A 27,087-nucleotide genomic window follows, 5' to 3' on the forward strand; every position below is an offset into this window, starting at 1 on the left:
GCTGCTTGTGCTGTGAAATTCGACAAAAGCAATAGAGTCCAGTGTAGGCAGATCAGAAAAAGCACATTTATTGTGAAAGGTAAAAAGCGGGGTGGTATACATTGTACATAAGTATACACTCTCACACACACACACATTTATATACTTATAAATACATATATATTTACATGTAAAAACAAAGTCAATCAGTCAGTCATGTCTTGTATTGTCCTGTTTTGATTTGATTTGAATTTGAAAATAAGGTGATTAAACTCAACATGTCACAAAGCCCACACGCAAGCCTTGGCTGAAATCCGTATATTTCTAACTTGTGTTTTTTGCATTTTTTCAGATGTGGAATGGCAAGATCCCACAGTAGATTCTTCTCCTGTAAGATATTCTGCGAAGGAGTGTTCAAGCAAATCGGCATGGGTTCAAATTCCATGTAATGCCTTTTTTCACACACGTGATATGAAATGCGAAGCACGATCGCACAACACGTTTGCACTCTCTCCCTCTCTCTCTTACACAAACTCACAAACAACTTAAATTCCTACACCCTCCAAAGGCAGTTTTTGAAATTTGAAATTTGAAGTCTGGAATAGACAGCACATCCCTTTTAAACAGACACATAATGATCTGGGACTGATAGCATATCCCTTTTAAACAGACACAGAAATTTGCGGGACTGTAAGCAAATCCCTGTGAAGCAGATATAGAATGTTCTTGTACTGAGAATTGTTTAATTTTAAACCGGCACAGAATGACCCTGGACTGAAAGCAAATCGCTTTGAAAACAGACACAGATTGATCCTGGACTGACAGCAAATCGGTTTAGACAGACACAAACTGATCGGTGACCTCTCGCATTTCCACTGTGAAAATCACAAAGAGAGATTCATATCCCTCGACCAACGAGCAGCCGACAGTAAAGTGCGTAACCCTTTCTATATTAAAACGGCATATTCTGACAATAGTGAAGAAAGCTATTCCGCCCAACGTGACTGTGCTGTGTCTCTGAGAGATCGATCAAATTAGTCCCCCTCTCCATAGTCCTGCGAATAAGAACATAAGAACGTAAATTTTCCATTTGCTGAATATATTGGGCCTGAAGTCATTGTGTTAGGCTTCCCCCAGGCGCTCTGCTGAAAATAGGGATAACGTTCCACAACTAACTTTTGCTCCTGCACCCTCCGCATCTGAGGCCTATTCTTCCCGCGCTTCGCACCGCATTCACGTCTTGGAACTGTGGAGGGAGAAGCTGGATTCACGTGGCTCAGAACAGCCAATGAAGGTACAGTATTATCATTCGTAATAATAGCATCTGGGAAGTAGGGATTCTCAGTATTACGAATGAAAACGCCCCCATCACCCAAACACATATAAAAGTAAAAAGAAAACACCTCACGTATGTAATATTAATTTAAATTTAAGTTAACAAATATGTTGGAAAAAAATATATTATTCGGATTTTTTTAAATGTTGATATTTATGGTTTAAAATAAACCTTCCTTAGTGGACAGAGTTTTCATACATAAAAATATTATTACATTTTATTTCTATATGTTTTTATATTTTTTACATGTTATAAAACACTTACGCTGATAAAAGCAGGCTATGCACCTGCTTTTCCCAGGTGCAAGCAATTTAAGGACATTCGCTGGGCAATTGATGGGCGAATAGTACATACTCACGCGATTGTCATTCTCCTGAAGAAGCGTTGGGTCTGACAAGCAAGAATTTGACATTGGAAAACCTAGTTTTCAGTGCATGCGCCTCGCACGCCAAAGAAGGGCGTTTGTGGGTCCTTGCCGGTTGCGTACTTACTGCGTGCAGACCCAGTGAGGCTGGAATTACAGGCCCTATATTCATTTGAGACATGACATGACCAAAGTACAGCATCTGTGACAGTAAAATGCAAATTAGGCCATGAGGTTTAATGTGATTGACAAAACAACAAGAGGCTTCAAACGTTTTGCACAATAAGGACGAGTATGGGATTCGGAGCCACGCATGCCGATCACAATGGATTAGCACTTATTCGCATTAAACTCTGGGCCACCTCCTCCCCCGTTTGACTCAACGCTAGGCATTCAATGTCCTGCTTTTTGCATCCAAACATAAATATTCTGCAAGAATGTCCACTTCACCGCTTGTCCTGCCTATGCAAGCAGATCGACAATGTTGAAAATGTGTTATCAGCTTGTTAAAGCAAACGGCTTTCATTACTTCAGGTTGTGTACACACGTGGAATTAAATGCACCACATACAGCAGAAGTAGGAGCTGCTGAAACAGCGGAGTTAGGATATTCATAAAAAGAATGAATTGGGATGGGGCAGCCGAAAAGGGGAACTAGGAGCTCCGGAAACACAGGAATTCGGAGATCCGGAAACAAGGTAATTAGGAGCTCCAGAAACATCAGCATTGGTTGATATCCAGAAACAACGGAATGAGAGTGCCCTAGAATGATGGAAAATAGGATCAAGAAACAGTTGAATTAGGATCTGCAGAAACACGGAGAATTAGGATCAACAGAAACACGGGAATTAGCACCTCCAGGTACGGGGGAATTAGTAGACCGGAACAGAAACCTGATAATTAGTAGAGAGCTCCATAAACAGGGAAATTACGAGACAGCTACAGTTAAAATGGAATTCTTAGCTCCAAATACTGGGAATTTAGGAGAGGGCATCATAATCAGGGAAAGTAGGAGCGCCAGACATAGGGTAATTAGGAAGAGGAAAATTAAGAGCTCCAGCACTTTAAGTTATAAAGCAGGGTAATTAGGAGCAGCAGAAAAGGAGAGTTAGCAGTTGAACAAAGAGGTGAACTAGGATCACCTAATACAGGGGAATTATGAGCTCCAGTGGCAGGGGCATTATTTACTCTAAAACATGGAACAAAGATGCTACTGAAAGAGTAGAACGAGGAGCTGCAGAAACAGTGTAATTGGAGCGCCAGAAAGAGGATAATCTGGAGTTCCTGACACAGGGAAATGAGGAGCACCTGAAACTGGAGAATTAGAAGCTGCTGAAATATATAAATGAGGAATGCAAGAAAATGGAGAATTCGGATCTCCAGAAACAGATCCATAAGGAGTTCCTGAAACAGAGGGATAAGGAGCTCCAGAAACAGCTGAATTAGGAGCTCCAGAAACAGTGGGATAAGGAGCTCCAGAAACAGGGGAATTAGAAGTTCCTGAAACAGAGGGATAAGGAGCTCCATAAACAGGGGAATTAGGAGCTCCTGAAACAGAGGGATCAGGAGCTCCTGAAACAGAGGAATGAGGAGCTCTTGAAACATGGGGAATTCAGAGCTCCGGGTACATGGAAATTAGGAGTTTCAGAAACAGGGGAATTATGACCACAAAAAACAGGAGGGTTAGGAGATATTTCAGTACTTGCACCTCTAAATATCAATTGTCAGGCACATTTTCTAAGTATAATATACTCTGATCCATCTTTCTTAGGTTCAATATGAAATAATTTACACTTCGTCACTGGGACCTATATCTGCATAGTTATTTTCACAAATACATAATAAGCATCTCTTTGAAACGTTATGTTCCAAGACACTATTTACAGTGCCAATTACATTTTTATTCACTAAAATTGGACGAGAGAGCGGAACTGGAAAGTGCCTCCCCGTTTGTTTGTCGTTCTCTGTCTCCTCACGTCTGTCTTTCTTTCTATCTCCCCATCTGTTTCCAACACTCTCTTCCCCAACATGTCATTCCGCGTCTTTCGCGCCACTTGTGTAAACCCCGTCTGTCTTTCTCTGCGCACCTCCCGCCTGTCTCTCCGTCTGACTCCCACTGTCTTTTGCTTTCCTCTCCTGTTATCTCTATTTCTGTCTCCCCGTCTGTGCCCATCAGTCTCTCCCCCTCCTTCCCTCTCCCGTCTGTCTCTCGAGTCTGTCCCTTGCAGTTCTCCGTCCGTCTGGCCCGGCCGACTGTCAACCTTTCTCTCTCACTGTCTGTCTCTGTCGTTACCTCCCTGTCTCCCTCCTGTTTAGCTCCCCCGTTTGTCACCCTCTCTGTCTCCCCAGTCTTGCTCTCTCTCTCCTTAACATTTCTGTGTCTGTCTGATTCGTCTGTTCTATTTCTGTCTTGCCCGTTTCCCTCTGCTGTATCCCTCTCCCCATCTACATCCTCCCGCCTGTCTACCACCATCAGCCTCACACACTCTGTAACCTTCTTTTTCATTTCCAGTCGGTTATCTCCACCACACGGTCTCTCGCTAACTCTCTATCACCTCCTGTAGGTCTCTCTCTCTCTCTGTCCCCCCGCCCCGCCGCACTCTATCACCTTCCAATCTCTCGCCTGTCTTTCTCTCGCTCTCTCTGCTGCCCCTCTGGCTCACCAGTTTTCCGATTCCCGTCGAGCACCGTCTCAGGCTTTGTCTTTGTAACATATCATCTACCTACCGCAGCCTGTCGCAATGCACCATTCTTCCAGTCAATCTCTATCCCAACACACCCAATTTGTTGCTCTCTCTCTGTCTCTCGCTCCCCCAGCTCTTTTTCTTTGTCTACCACGTCGTTTTCTCCCTGTCTTTTCTGTTTTCTGCCCATTTCTCTCCCGCGTCTGACCCACTAAAACCCTCCACACGTGTACACACTTCTTTATCAAACCCCTCTGTCCCTGTCTATCAATCTCTCATTCTCACTGTCACCGTCAAATGTTTATCTCTCTTTACCTCGCCGGTCTGACTCCGCCTTCTGGTTCTCTCCCACTTTCTCCCCACGTCTGTCTCCCCACTGTCTCTTCATCTCTGTTACTTTCTTTGACCCATCTATTACCCCGCCGTCTGCATCTGTCTCTATATCTCTCTCTGTCGGCCTCTTTCCCTGTCTCCAAAGTTTTTTAAAAAATTAATTCAGAAATGTGGGCGTCGCTACCAAGGCCTTCCTTCCTTTATTGCCCTTCTGAAACTGCCCCGGAGAAGATGGTGGTGAGCCGACTATTTGTAACCGCTGCAGTCCGTGTGGTGAAGAGACTCCCGCAGTGCCGACTTTGTCGTTGCAGTTTGATTCAACTGAATGTCTCGCTGGGCCATTGTAGAGGGCATTGAAGTGTCAACCACATTGCTCTGCGTCTGGAATCACGTTTAGCCCAGACCGGGAAAGGAGGGCATATTTCATCCCCTGAAGGACATTAGTGAACCAGATGGATTATTATGACAATCCAGTATTAACATGGTCATTTCTGATACTAGCTCTTTCAATCCAGATTCATGTAATTAACTCAATTTAAATTCTGCAGCTGCCATGGCAGGATTTAAACTTACATCTCGGCGATCTTCAGACCAGGCCTCTGGATTAGTAGTTCAGTAACATTCCCACTCTGCAACCCTGTGGTTTCTCTCGCTCTCTCTCTCTCGGTGGTTTCCAGGTCTATCTCTTCCTTCTTTCTCCACCACCTGCCTCTCTCTGTCTTGCCATCTGTCTTTTTCCACCGCCAGTCTCCATCACTCTATCTCTCTCCCCACCCTCCTACCCGTGTCTGTCTCTCGCTCTGATCCGCCGTATGTCTCTCTCATTCTGCCTCCTCGTATGTCTTTCTGGTCCTCTCTCTCCTGTATGCCTCTTTCTCTGCCTCTGTCTCCTCATCTGTCTGCCGTTGCTGTCTGCCCCATTTGTTTCTCTCGCGGTTTCGCCCTGTTTGCCCCGATTGTTTCACCAAACTCTCTATTTATCTGTCTCTTACACGTCTGTCTCATCCCTCTCTGCCACTCTCACTGCCTCACCCCACCGTCTGTCTCTCTCTCTTTATCTCTAACTCAGCCCAGTGTGTTATCTTTCTGGCTAACGCCCGTCTGTCTCCCCTGTCTGTCAATTACTGTCCCCTTCCACCATTCAACCCCGTCTGCCTCTGTCTGTCGCTCTCTATCTGCATTCGTCAGTCTTGCATTTCTGCCTACCCTGTCTGTCACGCACTTCCCCCTTCCATCATTCTCCGCCGCCTGCCTCCTCCCTTCTGCCTTCCACATCTATCTCTCTTTTTGTCATCAATCATATCTCCCACCTACCCAGTTTGTCTCCATCCGTTTCTCACTTGTCGTTCGGTCTTGCCGCCCACTCCCCTCAGTATTGTCGCTCTCTATATCCCCCAACATAATTAACTCACTTTTTCATCACTCCATGGCATCGAACAGGAAATTAGAGGTGCATGCTATAAGGGTGCAGCATATAATGGATGACTTTAATATGCAAATAGATTGGGCGAACCAAACTGGAAGCAATACGGTGAAGGAGGATTCGTTGAGTGCAGATGGGATGGTTTTCTGGACCAATATGTCGAGGAACCAACTAGGGGGGAGGCCATCTTAGACTGGGTGTTGCGTAATGAGAGAGGATTAATTAGCAATCTCGTTGTGCGAGGCCCCTTGGTGAAGAGTGACCATAATATGGTGGAATTCTGCATTAGGATGGAGAATGAAACAGTTAATTCAGAGACCATGGTCCAGAACTTAAAGAAGGGTAACTTTGAAGGTATGAGGCGTGAATTGTCTAGGATAGATTGGCGAATGATACTTAAGGGGTTGACTGTGGATGGGCAATGGCGGACATTTAGAGGCCGCATGGATGAACTGCAACAATTGTACATTCCTGTCTGGCGTAAAAATAAAAAAGGGAAGGTGGCTCAACCCTGGCTATCAAGGTAAATCAGGGATAGTATTAAAGCCAAGGAAGTGGCATACAAATTGGCCAGAAATAGCAGCGAACCCGGAGACTGGGAGAAATTTAGAACTCAGCAGAGGAAGACAAAGGGTTTGATTAGGGCAGGGAAAATGAAGTACGAGAAGAAGCTTGCAGGGAACATTAAGACGGATTGCAAAAAGTTTCTACAGATATGTAAAGAGAAAAAGGTTAATAAAGACAAACATAGGTCCCCTGCAGTCAGAATGAGGGGAAGTCACAACGGGGAACAAAGAAATGGCGGACCAATTGAACAAGTACATTGGTTCGGTATTCACTCAGGAGGACACTAACAACCTTCCGGATATAAAAGGGGTCAGAGGGTCTAGTAAGGGGGAGGAACTGAGGGAAATCCTTATTAGTCGGGAAATTGTGTTGGGGAAATTGATGGGATTGAAGGCCGATAAATCCTGATGGACTGCATCCTAGAGTACTTAAGGAGGTAGCCTTGGAAATAGCGGATGCATTGACAATCATTTTCCAACATTCCATTGACTCTGGATCAGTTCCTATCGAGTGGAGGGTAGCCAATGTAACCCCACTTTTTAAAAAAGGAGGGATAGAGAAAACAGGGAATTATAGACCGGTCAGCCTGACATCGGTTGTGGGTAAAATGATGGAAACAATTATTAAGGATGTCATATCAGCGCATTTGGAAAGAGGAGACATGATAGGTCCAAGTCAGCATGGAATTGTGAAAGGGAAATCATGCTTGACAAATCTTCTGGAATTTTTTGAGGATGTTTCCAAATAGTTGTCAAGGGAGAACCAGTTAATGTGGTATATTTGGACTTTCAGAAGGCTTTCGACAAGGTCCCACAAGAGATTAATGTGCAAAGTTAAAGCACAAGTTATTGGGGGTAGTGTGCTGACATGGATTGAGAACTGATTGTAAGACAGGAAGCAAAGAGTCGGAATAAATGGGTACTTTTCAGAATGGCAGGCAGTGACTAGCGGTGTACCGCAAGGTTCTGTGCTGGGGCCCCAGCTGTTTACATTGTACATCGATGATTTGGACGAGGGGATTAAATGTAGTATCTCAAAATTTGCGGATGACACTAAGTTGGGTGGCAGTGTGAGCTGTGAGGAGGAAGCTATGAGGCTACAGAGCGACTTGGATAGGTTAGATGAGTGGGCAAATGCTTGGCAGATGAAGTATAATGTGGATAAATGTGAGGTTATTCACTTTAGTGGTAACAACAGAGAGACAGACTGTTATCTGCATGGTGACAGATTAGGAAAAGGGGAGGTGCAACGTGACCTGGGTGTCATGGTACTTCAGTCATTGAATGTTCGCATGCAGGTACAGCAGGCGGTTAGGAAAACAAATGGCATGTTGGCCTTCATAGCGAGGGGATTTGATTACGGGGCAGCGAGGTGTTGCTGCAGTTGCACAGGGCCTTGGTGAGGCCTCACCTGGAGAATTGTGTACAGTTTTGGTCTTCTAACCTGAGGAAGGACTTTCTTGGTATTGAGGGAGTGCAGCGAATGTTCACCAGACTGATTCCCGGGATGGCGGGACTGACCTATCAAGAAAGACTGGGTCAACTTGGCTTGTATTCACTGGAGTTCAGAAGAATGAGAGGGGACCTCATCGAAACGTTTAAAATTCTGACGGGTTCAGACAGGTTAGATGCGGGAAGAATGTTCCCAATGCTGGGGAAGTCCAGAACCAGGGGTCACAGTCTCAGGATAAGGGGTAAGCCATTTAGGACCGAGATGAGGAGAAACGTCTTCACCCAGATGTGGTGAACCTGTGGAATTCTCTACCACAGAAAGTTGTTGAGGCCAATTCACTAAATATATTCAAAAAGGAGTTCGATGTAATCCTTACTACTCGGGGGATCAACGGGTATGGCGAGAAAGCAGGAATGGGCAACTGAAGTTGCATGTTCAGCCATGAACTCATTGAATGGCGGTGCAGGCTAGAAAGGCCGAATGGCCTACTCCTGCACCTATTTTCTATGTTTCTATGTTTCTATGTTTCTATGTCTCCCCTCCCCCTAGTCTGTCTCTCTCTCTCTCTTTCAAAATCTCTGTCTCGCTTTCTTTCTCTCAGGACTGTCTCCTCTGCATCAAAACCACCTGTCTGTCTCTCTCTTTCTGTGACATGCACATAACTGTCTCCCCCTGCCGATCTATCTCTCTGTCACCTTTACCAGGTGTAAGATTTTGAAGGAGATCTTCCAGGCAAGAGTTGAGAAAATCGCGCAAATCTCCGATCTCAAGCACCCTTCTCTTGGGGATGCGTTGGATCAGTCAAAAGGCATTTTGACTGTACCAGTGCCAGTTTTCGGCGCACGCACATCGCGCTCTGAGAAGCGCACTTGAGGGGCCACGACGGGTGCGTGCTTACATCGTCCGTGCCCTTATGGAACTCAATTGTTGGAAGTTTGACAGGCTCTCTGTTGTCATGTATTTCCATCAGTCTGAAACAGAACGGGACAAGTTGTCAATGACGATTGCAATAATTATAAATATTTCACAGCATGTGATGAAATTAATTTATTAAGCTTCATTTTAATTTAATAAATCGCGGAAAGGGCGTCGAACATGTGCCGACAAGGAGCGAGCACTGCACCCTAACCACTAGGTGCCGGTCACAGGGGTGAGTAAATATTGATGTCGAGAACTTGTGAACCAGTCAGGCGGCCTCTGTGAGAATGTTTAAAGGGAGAATGTTCAAAGTAAACTCGTCGCAACAGCAATGGACTGCAATTAATAAAAACAGCCAATACCTGTGTTTTACTCCGGCAGACATGGCGGAAATTAAACGTGGAAGTTAACCGTTTTGAAGATTGAATGTCTTTTGGAACTGGCTCGTTTTATTAATTGTAAAACATATATTTATCTTAAATACTTGGATATTTCATTGCAGTCCTCTGCTGTTGCGACTTTACCAGAACAACAACAACAATTTAGCTCCCAGATTAATGCGTGGTAACCGCATTGGTTTCAATACCCACAAACTGTTGCTTTGGGATTACAATATCGGACCGTATCTGGATTGCATTGTTGACGCTTCACGTCAATCAAATTTAATCACAACGCCGTCATCAGTAAACTTTCCATAGATGCCGCCTGACTGGCTGAATATATCCAACATTTTCTGATTTCATTTCAGATTTACAAGATTCGCAGTTCTTTGCTTCTGAAACGAAAAAGTAACATATGTTGACGTCATTGGGGATTCGAATGTCAGTACCTTTCTGCACGGCAAACGTGAGTCATGCGTGGTGTGTATCCTCCCTTCTGCCAGGTAAAGAACATCACTGAGTGGGTGCAGAACATTTTCAGGGGCGAAAGGGAGCAGAATAAGTCGTGATCTATGTGCTAACCAATGACATAAGTAAACAAGGGGATGAGTTCCTTTAATCAGATTTTCAGGTGCAATTGAGGAAATTAATGAGCAGGACCACAAAGGAATTCTATGGATTATTCCCAGTGCCCCGCGCTATTGAGTTTAGAAATAGCAACGTATGTCTGGATAAACGGTGCACGAGGTTGGGCTACAGAATCCTGGGGCATTGGGACCAGTTCTGGCGCAGGAGGGACCTGTTCCAGTCGGTCGGGTTGTACATCAATAGAGCTTGGACCAATGCCCTCGCGGGAAGTTTAACAACTGAGGCGGGTGAGGGGTTGAACTAATTTGGCAATGGATATGTGTGCCAGGATGAAACATCTGTAGATGTTGTGATTATGCCTTTATTCACAAGTCCAGATGATTTTTATATTTTAATGATAGCAGTGAACGTGGCCTCAGACAGCGCACATCAGCCCATCCTTGGGAAACGATATACCCCGGTTCGGCTAAAACTTCCCTTACACTGAGCACAAGCAGAGGAAACACAGGAACAGCAGAATTTGCTGAGGACCGTAAGGAGTAAAATATTATTTGATCAGAGATAGCTCTAAATATATTTTGGTGTCTCTGTGTTAAGTTGCAAATTGTTCTGTGGGATATAAATATATTTTGTATATCTGTGTTAGTGTTTATGTATTTGAATGCAACAAAGTTATTTATAATAGTATTGTGGAGCATCTGTGTTTGTTATATATGTATTTTCTGTGTATATCTTTGTATCTATGTTACCTGTAAACACCTCGCAAATAAACGTAAATACAATCATATCACGGAGATACTTAGAGATAAATTCATAAAGAAAACAGACATAAAAACAAATACATTTAGAATAACACATATATGAACACAAATAATTTGATTTTCAATGTTCCGCAAAATTTAATTTACAACTCACAGATAGATGCACAAATATATTTATAAATTTGCCGCACGGATATCCAAATTCATTACAAATAACAAAACATTATACAAAATATAAAACACGTCTATGGCGAAAATCTATGGAGTCTTAATAACTGAAGGCTTCTTGCAGAGAGTCGGCACAGACACGGTGGGATGAACAGCTTCCTTCTGTGTTGAATGATTCGATGATTTTTTGCCTTCTTCCTCGTAAGACAGATGGAACAGGCAGCTATATGAAGGGAGCACTAAGCCCCCAGGCTGTGAAGCTCTAGTGGCGCAACCGGTTAGCGCGCGGTACTTATAAAGCAGTACAGGCCCGGGAAATGCCGAGGTTGTGAGTTCGAGCCTCACCTAGAGCAGCCAATGCTTTTGCATGTGATGTTTGTACTTTTCAGAGTTTGAAGCCGTTTCCTATTTATCCATCTCTCTTGTCGCTTCCGCCATGTACCAAGCTGCTGTCTGTCTCTCTTGCTGCGGTTATCTCAGTGTCAATCTGGGGGTTATTTCTGAATGAGTACCCGTGCCTGTTCCCCACATGAAATAAATGAGGGGATCAAACAATTCCTCATCTGGCACTAGGGAGCGAATGAACCAACATTTATTAGACGATATAGTTTATTGTAAATATAACATTCCCTCTTGAGTGATATAGGTTCAATTATGTACAAAACCAAACTATGATCACAACGTGTTTCCAATAAGCCGCCTTTTAATATATTGTCGCAAGCGCTACCATTGTAGATCAAGGAGTTTCATAATTAATAAACATAGAAATCAAGCAATGAAACGGTAGAGATGGTTCTGAGAATGTGGAATGCCCTCGCCCAGAGCAACATTAAAAACAAGGTTTAAAAACTGGCAGCTTGCAGGAGGAAGGGAAGAGAGGAAATAGTGCCACAGAAAAGCCACAGGAGTTTCGGAAGCTTCGGGCGTTTTTCTCTGACCACAGCATAGTTGCGCACGGCACGTATATTGTTGCTGTTAAATATGAATAAAATGCTACGTTTGTTTGCAGCTGTTTCTGTTTCTGTCCCTTTTAACTAATTCTTAATTCCATTTGTCTGCAATGATTCCATAAATCTTCATATCCTTGCCTAACAAAAATCGATCAATGCGAAACTTGAAAATGTCAATTGCCCCAACCTCGATAGATTTTTAGGGGAGGAATTATAAGACAGTTTGAATAGGCAGCTGTATGGTGGAAGCACAATACCGCACAGCATCAGCACATCACTCCAGCGACGGAATTGGATATGGCGCCGTATTTATATGACAGTGTAAGCACCTAGAAATGCCGAGGTTGTGAGCTCGAGCCTCACCTAGTACAGCTGATCGCTTTGCTTGTGACATTTCGACAGTAATCGAAGGTACAATTGATGTATCCCCAAATGTTACCTACATATTCACTGTGTTATTCCAGCACACAATATTGCAACGGAGGATGAAAAATGTACATATATGTGGGATGGAGTGGAGGCGTTTTGACATTTAATCAATAACTCTGATGTAAATAATAATGGGCCGGAAAAACACTCGATTTCAAAGAGAAGATATGTAAACGCTTTGGTTATCTCCACATAATTCCTGCACCACATTCAAAAGAAACAATGATTTTCCTGAACATTTCACTAAAAATGTTGTGCTCAGTGTTGCAAGGGCTCGTGCATTGGACTTCTCGCTGATTGAGTTCCACAGAAACATTCAAACTTATTGATTCGATTCCCATCAAAGTCCAAAAGTAAATTAATAGAATGGTTACCGCTGAGCAGGAGGCCATTCGTCCCATCGAGAGCGTGCCAGCTCTCAGCTAGTTCCTCTCCCCTGTCCTCTCCCCATAGCCCTGCAGGATAGGATTGGCTTGTTCCGGGGCTGGAAAGTAATTGTTTGCAGCAAACCACAACTGTCTGCGATAGCCGGAAGGTTTAATGTTTTGTGCCTGAAATCCACTCAGGTTTACCTGCTCTCCGCTACACTGTTTGAAGCTCCGTTCAGTGCTTGAATAAGTAAGAGCTGTAGCTGTCGGGCTGCATTTCCCTCTCGCAGAGCCTGAGAGATCCGCCAGGGCAGGAGGCACGTTTAAACTGTCGCCCAATTATCCTTTACGCATTACAACATTTCAAGAGAGCAAAAATATTCCCCTCAAGCTGCAATGATCTTTTCTGTTATTGTCTCCGCATGCTTCTTTCTATCTCTCCTGTCTCTGCCTCTTATATTTCTCTGCTTTTCGCTGATTGGATTCTCACTTTTAAATGGACTGCCTGGGCTGATGTAACCAGCAACAAGGTCAGCAATGGGTATCGAAAGACGTGGACTATAGGACAGGAATGGTGTAAATTAGGGGCAAATATCCTCAGAGATATGTCCCTTCGCGCTCGCAGTGAAATAAAGCAGCACCGCATATAGTTGTCTTAACGTAGATTGTGCCTCAAGTGGATGCCGACACAGACGACAATATAAAGCTATTAATGCTTCAAAATCTTATTTGATAATACAGGTCACGTTTCAAAACTAGTTTTGTAAAGACATTCCAATATTGTTGTATTGGAATAGTCAGCAATGCTCGCACGGCAGTTGGATGCCAGTTGGAAGCTGGCTGAAAGAACACGCAGAACATTCACTTTCTGCTGAGTCGACCATGAGCCTCCATCTTGAAAATGGTTCTCCAGTCCCACGAAGAGGGGATTAAGCATCATGGGAGTTGGATGGGACTCTGCCCACGTGTATAGCAGGACGTGTAGGCGGCATTTATCCTTCCTTAAAGAAAAGTAATGACTCAGTTCCAGAATTTGCTCGCACCACTCGCAATTCGGCACAAGGATGAGCCGAGCAGATCACGTGGAGTTAATACAATTCTTCCAGTCAGTAAATTCAGTTGGCATATCAAGAAAAACGTAAGAAATCACCGTGACTTAGTCATTGAGCGCGCAGCATAATGGATAAGGTGTTTATTTCTGATATGTACCATAATGGTACCAGGAAATTACAGTTTTGATAAGATTTGGATTCAAAGCCTAATTTATGTAATATTCATTCAAATGCTTGGAAGGTTTATCAGCAACAAACGCTTAACAAAGTAAATTGACACAATCGATTTGCACTCCATCGCCTCAACCTCTCGTCTGCCATCTAGCACAACTCAACTATTCCATTTCAGGCTTTTTGCATCCATACACAATTACGCTGCAACAAGTCCCCGTCACGACGTGTCCTGCCCGTGCACCCAGATCAACAATGTTGAAAATGTACAATCAGCTTCTGTAAGCAAACGGCCTTCAGTTACTACAGGATGCCTGTGAACTGTCTCCTCAAAAGATGAGGTGCGGGCCCCTTTTAAATAGACCAGGCAGCCTCGCCAAGCCGGTTTCAAAGTGACCAATATCGAATTCTCTACAGTTATACCACATTAGGAGTACTGTGTGCAATTCTGGTCGCCATATTATAAAATAAACTAGCAAGACACTGGATAGGGTGCAGAGAAGATGGTATACTATCAGGAAAGAATCGACAAGCTCAATGTATTTTGTCATGAAATGGGAAGCCTGAGTGGTGAACTAATAGAGCTCCTTAATATCTTGAAAGGTTTTGATAGCGTAGATAGAGAGTGGGTCCACTTGTGGGGAAAGTATGACACAAAGATTAGTGGGAAAGTGGGTGTGTAGAGGACACAGAGAGTTTGAAACGAGATTTAGACAGGTTAAGCCAATGGGTATGGTTTGGCAGATGGAATACAATGTCGGAAAATGTGAAGTCATCCACCTTGGATTAAAACAGTAAAAGGGAATATTATTTGAATGGGGAGGAATTACAACATGCTGCGGTGCAGAGGGACCTGGGGCTCCTCGTGCATGAATCCCAAAAAGTTCGTTTGCAGGTGCAGCAGTTAATCAGGAAGGCGAATGGAATGTTAGTCTTCATTGCGAGAGGGATGGAGTGAAAAAGCAGGGAGGTCCTGTTGCAACTGTATAGGGTATTGGTGAGGCCGCACCTGGAGTACTGCATGCAGTTGTGGTCATCTTACTTAAGGAAGAATATACTAGCTTTGGAGAGGGTACAGAGACGATTCACTGGGCTGATTCCGGAGAGGAGGGGTTTACCTTATGATAATAGACTGGGTCTTTACTCGTTGGAGTTCAGAATGATGAATGGTGATCTTAGAGAAACATTTAAAATAATGAAAGGGATCGACAAGATAGAGGCAGATAGGTTGTTTCCACTGGTCGGGGAGACTAGAAATTCCGGGCACAGCATAAAAATAAGGGGGAGGCAATTTAAAACCGAGTTGAGAAGGAATTTCGTCTCCCAGAAGGTTGTGAATCTGTGAAATTATCTGCCCTGGGAAGTAGTTGAGCCTAGCTGATTTGTATTCAAATCAGAGATAGATACATTTTTAGCCAAAAAGGGAATTAAGGGTTTTTGGCAGCGGGTGGTTCAGAGGAGTACAGTCCACGGCCAGATCAGCCATGATCTTGTTGAGTGGCGGAGCATGCTCGAGGGGCTAGATGGCTTACTCCTGTTCCTAATTCTTCTGTCAGTCATTCAATCTCCTGCTTCTTGTGCACAAAGAGAAATAATGTGCAAGAAAGTCCACGACACAGCTTGCTCTGCCCATGCAACCAGATGGTTAATGATGAAAACGTGCCATTAGATTCTTAAAGTAAACAGCCTTCCTTTACTTCAGATGAGTGACTGCAATAGATGGTTGATTTTTCGGCAGAATTACATGAACGAATATAAGATTGCACGCAACGAACTAATTGACCACGCCACTACTAGAGACCATCAATTTAAGAAAAATCAGCAACAAATCAAATTGGGAATTAAGAAGAATCTTCTTTAGCCAGAGAGTGATAAGGATGTAGAACTCGCTACCACCAGAGTAGTTGAATCAAATATTATAGATGCATGTAAGTAGCGGTTAGATAAATATATGAGGGAGAACTGAATGGAGGGCTATGCTGATCGTGCTGGATGTGGAAAGCGGGGAGGATGCTCCAGTGGACCACAAACGTCGACATTGACAGTTTGGGCCGAATAGCCTGTTTTTCCATTGACTATCCTATGTAATCGTATGAAATCGACACCCATGGGTCCAATTCAAAAGTCAACTTCTCACATCTTTCAGACCTAGAGGAAATAACACTGATTAATATTCCTGTCCTAGGGTGTGTCAAAAAGATGTCAAAATGGATGCTCCTTAAAACCAAGCTTTGGGGCATCTGCCGTAATTTTTATTTTATGTGGCTCCGTCTCAGTGTCATTTGATTTTTCTGAAGCTTTTGTGGAGCGCCGTGTGACGTCTTACTCTGTTAAAGACGCTACATAAATGCAAGTTGTTGTTGTTGTAGTATTTACATCATTGACTCCCTGTTTCAGGTTTCAAAGAAAACGTGCTGTTTGAGAAGGCATGTGGCATACTTACCTTTATTCGCCGAGGTATATTGTACAAGAGCAGTGAAGTTATGCTTGAGCTATATAAAACATTACTTGGGCTGCAGCTGGAATACTGCGTAGACGTCATTGCAGGAAAGATGTAATTGCTCTAGAGAAGGTTCAAAAGAGATTTACGAGGATGTGCCTCGACTGGGGAATTTTAGCTATGAGTAATGATTCGGTAGGCTAGGTTTGTTTTCATTGGAACATAGGAAGCTGAGGGGAAACATTATTGATGTGTTCAAAATTATGAGGGGTAGAGAGAGACTGGACAGGAAGGACCTATTTTTCTGAGCAGATTGGTCAACAAACAGGGGACATAGATTTAAAGTCATTGGTAGCAAGTTTAAAGGTGATTTGGCGGGAAATGTCTTCAACCAGAGCAAGTTGGGAGTCTGGAACTCACTGCCTGAAATGGTGCTGGAGGCAGAAACGCTCACCACATTTAAAACATGCTTGGATATGCACCTGAAGTGCAATAATCTACAGGGCTACGAACTAAAAGCTGGAACATGGGATTCTGCTGTATAGCTCTTTGTTGGCCGCGATGCCCGGATGGCCGAAATATCCTTCTTCCATGCTGTAAATAACTATGATTCTATGATTCAGTTCTAAGCGAGGATCTAACTTCAGATAAACCGGACGTGGAGACTTTACGGGTAGATTTAAGAGATAGGAAAGGATTGAAGACAATAGTGGGAGTTGTGCATCGGCCCCCTAGTCGCAGCTGTCAAGCACTAGAATATATAAATGTGGAGATTAGACAAACGTGTCGTCAAGACAGTGTGGTTTTAATACGGGATTTAAATTTTCATACATATTGGGATAATCGGACTAGCACCTGTCAGAAAGATTTTTCTCATATGAATATAAAACGGTTAGAGGCGATTTATGACATAAGTTCAAAATTATGAAGTGTTTTGTTATATAAAAAGGCAAAAGCTTTAAAATGTCGCATTTAACATGATAAAATCTCGATCGGCCCAGATGGTCTATGAGACCGACACCTTACCAATTGACCACCGCACCCTGAAAATCTCGTGCTTTGTCTGCTATCAAGGACACGATGGGCTAAATGGTTTCCTTCTGTGCTCTAAATTTCTATGGTTTTATGGTTCTGTCACTGAGGTGATGTTACTACCAATGTGCTGTTATAGAAGGAGTTCCATGATTTTCACCACGCCACAATAATGTAAAGATAATATTTTTCCTGTTTCATTTTCTGCGGAGTTGATACTAGAGTTGGAAAAATCAATCTTCAACGATCATGCCCACTTCTGACTTTATGATGAATGGCAGATCATTGATGAAGCAGGTGAAGATGAATTCCTGCAGCGTAGCCTGGGCTGAGATGATTGGCATCGAACACCCACAACCATATTCTTTCAGGCTAGGTATGTCTTCTGCAGTGGAGATTAACCCCGTGATGACTTCAACTTAGGAGCCTCCTTGTTGAAACATTCGGACAAATGCTGCTTTGATGTCAAGCACAATCACTCTCTCCTCATTTTAGAATTAATCACTTTTGGCCATATTTGGACCATGGCTGTAATGATGTCTGGAGGCTGGGGGTCCTGTCGGAACTCAAACTGAGCAACGGCGAGCAGTTGGGTCATCCTACCTTCGTGAAAGATGCTACGGGAATGCAAGCTCGTGCCTTTGCTGTTTGAAAACATCGCACATTTGCATGATGTATATTTGTCGGATCAAATGAGTCATCGAGCTGAAATCTTATTCCTACCTTCCTCTTCGCACAGACCCTATCAGGGCTTCAAAGCATTGCACGTTTTAAAATGTCAGTTTTGAAGAAATTGTTTCATTTTATATTTCTTAAAGATTAAGAAGGCACAACAGGCAGCCAGATATCCCAGTTTGCCGATGATGCAAATATTGGTGATATAGTAATTTGTACAGACGTTAGCGTATACTTATAAAGATATACTGATAGTTTAAATGAATGGACGATTCAGTGGCAGATAGATTCCAAACAGGGAATTGTATGGTCACCCAGTTTAGATCACAAAAATTAGATCCGAGTAAAAATTAAATGGAGCACAGCTCGGAGGGATGGATTTCCAAAGTGGTTTGCAGTCTCAGTGCGCATACCGCTAAAATGCAGTAGCAAGTTACGAATATATTCGAAACAACTAATGGCATTTTAGGCTTTATAACTAGGGGTTAGACTATAAAGCAATGGAAGTTTTTCTTCAACTGAACAGAGATGTAGTTAGACTATATCTGGAGTCCTCTAAGATATAGAATATAATAGATTCATAGAAGTTTACAGCATGGAAGTAGGCAATTTCGGCCCAACCTGTCCATGCCACTGTTATCCAGCCTAATCACACTTTCCACCTTAAGCTCAATAACCGTGCACGTTACAGCACTTCAGTTGCACATCCAAATACTTTTGAAATGTTCTAAATGTTTCTGCCTCTACCACTCTTTAGGTAGTGCGTTTTACACAGCCTCAACTATCTGCCTGTGGAAATTTCCCATCACATCTCCTGTAAACCTTCTCTAATCAGTATAAATGTATGGCTGCTGATTGTTGAGGCCTCTGCTAAGGGCAATAAGCTGTTTCTATCCATTATATCTAGTCCTCTTAAGGGCACGGAATCTTAGAAATGATAGGCTGGATTGGAATGTGTTCAGTTCATACTCACCAGAATGTTACCAGGATGCCACGGGTTAAATTATGAGGAGAGATTACATAAACTTGGCCTGTACTACCTGGAATATAGAAGGTTAAGTGGTGATTTTATTTAGATTTTTAAGGTTTTAAAAATAATTGATAAGATAGATAGAGATAAAGCTTTTTTCACCGTTCGTGGGGGAGTTTACGACAAGAGGACATAATGTTAAAATCAGAGACAGGCTATTCGGCAGAGAAGTTAGGAAAATCTTCTTCGCGCAAAGGGTGATGGATTTATCTTCTACAAAAGCAGGATATACTAGCTCAATTAAAAATGTTAATTTTAGATTGATAGTTTTTGCTCGACACTGGTTAAAATGATGTGGAGCAAATGCAGATGGATGGAGTTATGATAGAGCTCAGCCAAGAATTAACACAATGGCGAATCGGCACAAGGGGCGAAATAGCCTAATCCTGTTCCTTTGTTCAGTCAATTGGCAAACACCTAATATAAATAAAGAAACCTTGTCTCGAAGGGAGAATTACAAATACATCATTTGCAGAGATTATGGACCGCTTCCACGCTTTCATACAAACAAGCATTAAATCAAATTCTCAAACCAATTAATTGAACATTTACTTGGAGTGGATTGGAACCCACGCAGGCATACATCAGTTGGATTTTAATTCCAACGCCTTAACAACTCGGCGATCTCGTCATGGGCACGCTGCAGTGCAGTGCTTGCAAATTTGGCAAATCGCTTGGAGACTTAAAATTTAACTTTCAATGCAGAGCAAACCACACGTCTGCATACTCTGCAAAAATGGGAGGATATATATCTGGTAAAAACTGTGGATGGTGAAAAGCTGAACTGCAAAACACAGCACTTAGGTAAATAACGCTTTGAACTGGTCGTCCGTAACTGGACAACAAACCCCCTTGCATTAACCTACAGAACATGTAATCTACCCGTCAACACTGAACATATTTTAATGAATAATGTAAAATGCACATCAACGACCCAGTATCAGCAATCTCAGACTAAACCAGCGCATAAGGCGTAAACCATAAGGTATGGAGTAAACTAATATGGGGAGCGATGGAGAGTGTGACAGAGAGAAAGTCATATGTGGACGGATAAACAGATCCCCAATGAGAAAAGCGTACACAAATTGACTGCAACTGGGATAGACATAAAGCGACACTGACACACGGAAAGAAAGTTGGAGTCAGAGAGAAATAGAATGAATGATAGAGGGAGAAAAAGAGAACCAGCACACTAAATGTGAGAAAATCCCTGCCGGCACGGCCTGGAATTAAATCCGTGAGGTTTACAGGTGAAAATACAAGCTCACTGAGAGAGAGGATTGTAGCATCACAGAAGCATGGGATGAGACACTTTTCCCAGAGCTCGGCAAATTGTTCGTCATCAACTATTTACCCAGTTCCCTTCTAGAGGAGGTCATGACGCAGCTTAAGAGCGTGCAGGTAGAGAGGGAGTGGGTGATCAGCAGACAGAATAGGAGGACTCGGCAGGTAGTGCACGAGCCCCCGAGTCCATCTCGCTCGCCAACAGATATTATCTTCTGAGCACCTGTGTGGAGATAGTGCCTCTGACGACTGCAGCCACATCCAAATCCACTGAACCGAAGCTGGTTCAGCTGCACAGGGGAGGAGAGAGAAGAATGGAAGAGGTATACTGGTCGGGGTTTCAATAATCAGGGGAGCAGACAGGCGTTTCTACCACCGTAGATGTGACACCAGAATAATATTTTATTTCCTGGAGGCAAGGATGTCACCGAGCGGCTGCAGGGCATTCTGTTGGAGGAGGGTCATCAGCCAGAGGTGATTGTCCATACTGTTACCAATGACATAGGGAGAAAGAGGGGTGAGGTCAGCAGGCAGAGTTTGGGGAAATACGAGAGAAGTTAAAAAGTAGGACCAGAAAGGTAGTTATGTCCGGAATACTCCAGTTGCTACGAACGAGCGAGTCGAGAAATAGGAGGATAGAGCAAGTGAATGCATGGCAGGAGAGATGGTGCAGGAGGGAGGGTTTACTTTCCTGAGACATTTGGACTGGTTTTGGCGGAGTTGGCACCTGTACAAGCCGGGCGGGTTGCACCTCAACAGAGCCAAAAGTAATAACCTCGCATTGCGGTGGGCCGGGGGTAGGCGGTGGTTGCTCGTGCTGTTGGGGAGGGTTTAAACTAGTTTTGGCAGGAGATGGGAACCTTAGAATAGATTCAATAGGGAGGGGAGTAGATTTTGAATTAAAAAGCAAAAAGGTACAAAGTGAGTTTTTAGGACAGAGGAAACAAGCAGGAAAAAAGAGTAAAAAAACAATTTTAAAAGAATTTTGTCTAAATGCACGTTGCATTCCTAACAAAACAGATCAGTTGACGGCACAAATAGATACAAATGAGTATGATCTGATAGTCATTATATGGACGTAGTTGCAACGTGACCAGGACTGGAAAGTAAATATTCAGGGGTATTTGACATTTCGGAAGGACAGACAAAAAGTAAAAGGAGGTGGGGTAACAATGTTAATAAAAGATGGGATCAGTGCGTTCGTGAGAAACGATATTGGCTCTGAGGATCAAGATATTGAATAAGTTTGGGTGGAGATAAGAAACAATAACGGCGAAAAGTCGCTGTTGGCCGTAGTCCATCGACCTCCAAAGAGCAGCTGCAAGGTTTGACGGAGTATAAATCAAGAAATAATGGAGACTTGTAAAAAAGGCACGGCAATAATCATAGGGGCTTTTAACCTTCATAGCTTCTGGATAAAATTAATTGGTCAGGATAGACTTGAAGAGACGTTCAAAGATTTTATCCGGGATACGAAGGACATGAAACAGACAGAGAGAGAGAGAAACAGAGAGAAAGAGTGAGAGAGAGAGAGAGAGAGAGAGAGAGAGATAGTGATGGAGGGGGATATAGAGTGAGAGAAAATGAGAGAATGAGGGTGAGTGAGAGGGAAACAAATAGACAGAGGGATGAGGGATAGTGCAAGGGAGAGTGAGGGTGACAAAGAGGCGGAAAGGGATAGAGCGAGAGAGAGAGAGAGAGTGCGAGATAGAGAAAGAAGGTGGGGGAGAAAGAGAAAGAGTGATTATGCGTGAGAGAAAAACAAACGGACAGAAAGCGAGAGAGAGCGAGAGCGAGCGAGGGAGGCGGGAGGGTGTGGGCCGAGGGAGAGGGAGTGAGGGAGAGAGAGAGAAATAGTCAGAAAGAAACTGCCGTGAATTTGCTATATTTTCCCCAATCCAGGGCAGAAACACGAAGTTCCAACACAATTACTTTTTTTCACGTTTCGAATCCTGAAAGGTGCGACAAAATGTAAGTCATTTGGTTCATCATATTTACTAACTGCGAGGGATAACAATTCAATAGGTTGATAAGGATGTTTGTCTCTCTCTTTGTACCTCTCCCTTTCTGTCTTTGTCTCTGTCTTTGGCATTCTCTCTCGCTCTCTCTGACTCTCCGAGTCCCTCTCCCTTTCTGTCTCTGTCTTTATCTTTGGCCCACTCTCTCGCTCTCACTGACTCTCCTTGTCGCTCTCCCATTCTGTCTCTGTCTCTATCTTTGGCCCTCCCTCTCGCTATGTCTGTCTCTCCTTGTCCCACTCCCTTTCTGTCTCTGTCTCTGTTTTTGCCACTCTCTTGCTCTCTCTCTCTCTCCTTGTCTCTCTCCCTTTCTGTCTCTGATTCTGTCTGTGGCCCTCTCTCTCGCTCTCTCTCTCTCTCTCCTTGTTCCACTCCCTTTCTGTCTCTGCCTCTGTCTTTGGCCCTCTTTCTCGCTCGCTCTGTCTCTCCTTGCCCCGCTCCCTTTCTGTCTCTGACTCTGTCTGTGGCCCTCTCTCTCGCTCTCTCTGTCTCTCTTTGTCACTATCCCTTTCTGTCTCTGTCTTTGGCCCTCTCTCTCGCTCTCTCTGTCTCTCGTTGTCCCGCTCCCTTTCTGTCTCTGTCTCTACCTTTGGCCCTCTCTCTCGCTCGCTCTGCCTCTCCTTCTCCCTCGCGCTATCTGCCTCTGTCACTGTCTTTCGCCCATCTCTCGCTCGCGCTGTCTTTCACTGTCCCTCTCCCTTTCTGTCTCTGCCTCTGCCTTTGTCCTTCCCTCTCGCTCTCTCTGTCTCTCCTTGTCCCTCTCCCTTTTTTGTCTTTCTCTGTCTTTGCCCCTCTCTCGCTCACTCTGTCTCTCTTTGTTCCAATCTCTTTATGTCTCTGCCTCTCTCTTTGTCCATCTCATCCCCTCGGATTATCTCTCCCCTTGCGTCCTTCTCTATTCTCTCTCTCTCTCTCTCTCTGCCTAATACCGGCAGATTAGCGAAACACATGTTCAATGAAAGAAACAGATTAGTGTCACTGTCCTATTTCAAAATCTCAAAATGAAGGAATTGCTGCTCCCGCGATAAGTGCTCCGGTAGAATTGATAAATGTTGGAAGTTTCGGAGGTGCGGGGGAGGCGGTGGGTTGTGGAGGCAGTTGCACCTTGCACCTGAGACCTCGAGAGTCAAGGAAATAAGATTAGTTACAGGCTTTCGTGAAAATAATTGCATTTTGGGTTGGAGCCGAAAGCAGTTATGGATCGATGAAGTATTCAGATATTTTACATCTGCAGTACAGGACATGAAGAGGCCATTCGCCAAATTGGTCTTTTCAGGCGTTTATGCTCCACAGGATCATTCTCCAACTCTACTTCATCTAAGTCTAGCAGCATATCCTTCGATTGCCATGTCGCTCATGTTCGTATCCAGTTCCTCCTTAAATGCCTATCTGCTATTCACCTCAACTACTCCCTGTTTTAGCTAGTTCCACATTCTAACCTATCTTTCACCTGATCTCCCTATTGGATTCATGAGCGACTTCCTTATATTGATGACTTTCAGTTTTACTCAGTGTGACATAAGAGCTTTCCAATCCTCACCACCGGCAGGACACCAAGAAATCCGTCAGAAGCAGCATTCACCACCAGAACCGAAATCTTGCTCGGTTTAACCGCCTGTTTTCAGGGGGCTGCAGCATATCCGATCGTACAATGCAAATCAGGACCGACTGTATCTGCAAACAGTTAAACGATCATTGTTTAGACTTTGAGTATTTCAAGGACTGTAGCACATACAATGATGAATATGCGAAACAGGACGGACAGAATCTGGAAATTGCAAAAGGTCAATGTGTGGCCTTGTGTCAAAACTGCCACCAGAACATGGGCAAGATATAAACGAGGACGGTATGTAGGAGTGCGCTGTTGCAAAATAAATATTCGGTGTGTATATATGAGTCGAATATTTAGATATAAATTGTGTAAGTGTATATGTACATTTTTCACATTTTTCACAATTTTTAACTGAGATAGAAATTCACTATTGATTTTATGGTAAATTGTTACTTTTTGCTCTCAGATTTCGTGTTTGACAGTTTGGTTTTGACGACAATTTTCGGCGATAACCGCTCTATATCTTGATACAATCAGTCTATATTCCATTCATCAATACACACAGTCAACAGGACGGAAAACATGGGACTCTATCAGCCACAACCACCCCGATAAACTGTCCTTTACTCTTAAATTCTCCTTTCTATCCTCAAACCCCATTTTACTCGATTGTTTAACCTGTTCTTCACTCCATAACCCGCCATCGTCGAAAACTATCCTTTCAGATGCCGGCACTTTGTCTTCATTTAGCCTAACTCAATTACCTAATCATTTCCTTTATCCCTCATAATAATGCTAAGGCAGTAGCACATTTATATTATATTTGCTCCACGACAAATTTATTTCATGTTAATGGGAGATGCTTATTTCACAGCCTGAGAAAAGCAGAAAAGTTTAAGCAGGAAAGGCAATGAATTTCTTAATGTCGATGGGACAGTTTCTACAATAGGTATTGGAGCCGAAAAAGGAACCTGTCAAATTAGATTTGACGATGAACAATCGACCAGAATCAGTTATCAACTGAGCGTCTTGCTAATAATGTAGGTAATATGATTACAATTGTTACTGTTTTTCAGAGGCATAATGGAGAGATAAACCACGTTTTTAACTCAAAGTATGACCAAGCTAAAGGGATGCCAAATGTAATAAAAGCAGATGTCAAATAACGTGCAAGGAATATACAAGTTAGCAACAAATGTTTATTTGAGTATATTAATAGAATAGGAGAGGCAAGAGAAAATGGTGTCCCTTTAAAGACGGATGCAGCAAAACTATGATAGAATGTAAGGAAATGGAAGAATGGATAGCTAGCTAGTTATATATTAGTGAACAAACAGTAGGGTGTAATTGTAGTAAACCATGGGAGGTGCTGTTCTGCAGCGATCTGTGCTGTGACCACTGCGGTTCATAAAACTAAAAGCCATTCGGCCTTCCAGAAGCAGCTAGCGAAGTGAATGATATGTTTTATTTACCTCGATGGTAAATCCAGGGACAATGATGTATGGATGATGAACTCAGGAATGCTGAGCGGTGTAAGGCTCTCCAGTCAGATTGTCGTCTCCTCTGGAGACGTGGCATCGAATCTTACATTTGACATACAAACATTTCCTTGTATAGAATCTTTTTATGTAGTTTCTGCATTTTCGGCGCAGTTGATTTATACCTTCCAGGAAACGATGTCGCCTTGCATCCACGGCGGGTTTGTTTTAATAGTTCTAAGTATGTATTGTGTTGGGGTCAGCAGAATAGGGCCAGTGGAATAAAAGCATAAGAAATAGGAGCAGTTTTAGGGCATTTTCCCCCTGGGAGACTGCTCTACCATTCAATAAGTTCAACGCTGGTCAGATCTAGGACTCAGTTCCTCTTCCCTGCTGGGTGCCCGTAACGCTTCACTAACTTATCGTCCAAAAGTCTGTATATCTGTATCTTAAATTTATTCAATGACTCAGCCTCCACATCTCTTTGGGGCAGCTAATTCCACAGATATCCGACCCTCTGAGAGAAGAACGTTCTGCTGATCTGTTCGAAATGGGCGAATCCTTATTCTTAAAGTAAGCCCCCTAGTTCTAGATTCCCCCACTAGTGGAAACGTCCTATCGGCAACTACCATATTGAGTGAGTCCCCTCATTATCTTATTTATTTAAATAGGATCACCTCTCTTTTTTATAAACTCCAATGAGAATAGTCGAAATCTGCTCACCATTTTATCATAAGCCAACCCCTTTATTGCAAGAATCAACCAAGTGCTCCTTCTATGAAATGTTTTAATAAGGTGAACACAATTGTAAGCAGTACTCTGCTAGGTGCGGCCTCACCACTACCCTGTACAGTTGTAACAGGACGTCTCTGCTTTTATTCTCCATCCCCCTTACAATAAAGGATAGCATTCCTGATTACTTGCTCTTGTGCATACTCTTTTGTTCTGTTTCATGCACAGGGACCGTAAGGTCCTTATGTACTGCAGAATTTTGTAATCTCTCTCAATTTAAGTAATAATATGCTTTGTTATGTTTTCTGACAAGTGGATAACTTCACAATTTCACGCATTTTATTGCTTCTGCAAAATGTTTACTTCGCCGATGTATAAGCCTTTGTAAATTCTTGTTTAATTTTCAGAACTTGCTTTCAAACCCATCTGTGCTTTATCAGCAAACTTGGATAAATTACACTCGTTCCCTTCATCCAAGTCATTGATTTAGATTGTAAATAGTTGAGGCCCCAGCAGTGATCCCTGGGGCACCTCACTATTCACTGTTTGCAAGCGGATAATGACTCAATTATAGTCACTCTCTGTTTCTGTTATTTAGCCAATCTTCTATCCATGCTAATATGTTACCTCCAACACCTGAGCTATTATCTTTCGCAGTACCATTTTACTTGGCATCTGATTGAATGCCTTCTGTAAATCCAAATATACCTCAACCACCGGTTCCCCTAAAACAACCTGCTCGTACATCCGCAGATAACTCAGGAAAATTTGTCAAACATGATGTCCCTTTCATAAAACTAGGCTGACTCTGTTTGACTGCAATATTAATTTGCAACTGTGCTGGTACTGCTTCCTTTATAATGAATTCCATCAATTTCCCAACGACAGATATTAGGTTAACTGGTCTATAGTTTCCTGCTGTTT

The 27,087-nt window shown here is 43.2% G+C and overlaps 1 non-coding gene across 1 annotated transcript; it reads left to right on the forward strand.

Annotated features, from left to right (window-relative positions):
* The first annotated feature begins 11,211 nt into the window (after positions 1-11,211).
* On the forward strand, positions 11,212-11,305 carry trnai-uau (transfer RNA isoleucine (anticodon UAU)). Its single transcript has 2 exons — positions 11,212-11,249; positions 11,270-11,305. It is a non-coding gene; the product is annotated as a tRNA-Ile (tRNA).
* Positions 11,306-27,087: the final 15,782 nt, after the last annotated feature.

The sequence above is a fragment of the Pristiophorus japonicus genome, unplaced genomic scaffold (assembly GCF_044704955.1).
Source record: "Pristiophorus japonicus isolate sPriJap1 unplaced genomic scaffold, sPriJap1.hap1 HAP1_SCAFFOLD_75, whole genome shotgun sequence".
NCBI lineage: Eukaryota > Metazoa > Chordata > Chondrichthyes > Pristiophoridae > Pristiophorus > Pristiophorus japonicus.